A 514-nucleotide genomic window follows, 5' to 3' on the forward strand; every position below is an offset into this window, starting at 1 on the left:
TTGTTTGAAATAAAGAAAAAGATTCTGCCGTGCGGCCACGCCCAGCCCTGTTTGTCCAGTGTTTCTAAGTGCCAGGCCTGGGGTGAAAGGCTCAGTGGCTTCATGTCACACGATCCCTGGGACACCAGAGGGCGGCTCAGAGATGGCCCAGCGTGTGGTGTCTGAGAGACTGACTGGGACTCTGGGTGGTGGTGCCCCTCTCTGAGCCTCAGTTTCCTCATCTGTTAAATGGGCATAATGGTCGTCCCACCTCAGGGGGGAGTGGGGAGGGTTCTATGACAAGATGTGGGTCAAGTGCACAGAAGGGTACCGGGCTCAGGAGGGGCCGGAGGGCCTCCAGTCCTGCTCTACAGACCAGACTCCCAGGGCCCCTGGCAGCAGTGGCCACTCCGGGCTTTGCTCCCAGGCCTGGGACTTCACAGGGATGGACGCTGGGACGGAGTCTATAGGGAGAAGCCAGCTCGGAGTGGGGGGGGGCTGTGGGTGGAACCCCCTTCTGAGCAGGGTGCCCTGG

The sequence above is a fragment of the Myotis brandtii genome, unplaced genomic scaffold (assembly GCF_000412655.1).
Source record: "Myotis brandtii unplaced genomic scaffold, ASM41265v1 scaffold68, whole genome shotgun sequence".
Taxonomy (NCBI): Eukaryota; Metazoa; Chordata; class Mammalia; order Chiroptera; family Vespertilionidae; genus Myotis; species Myotis brandtii.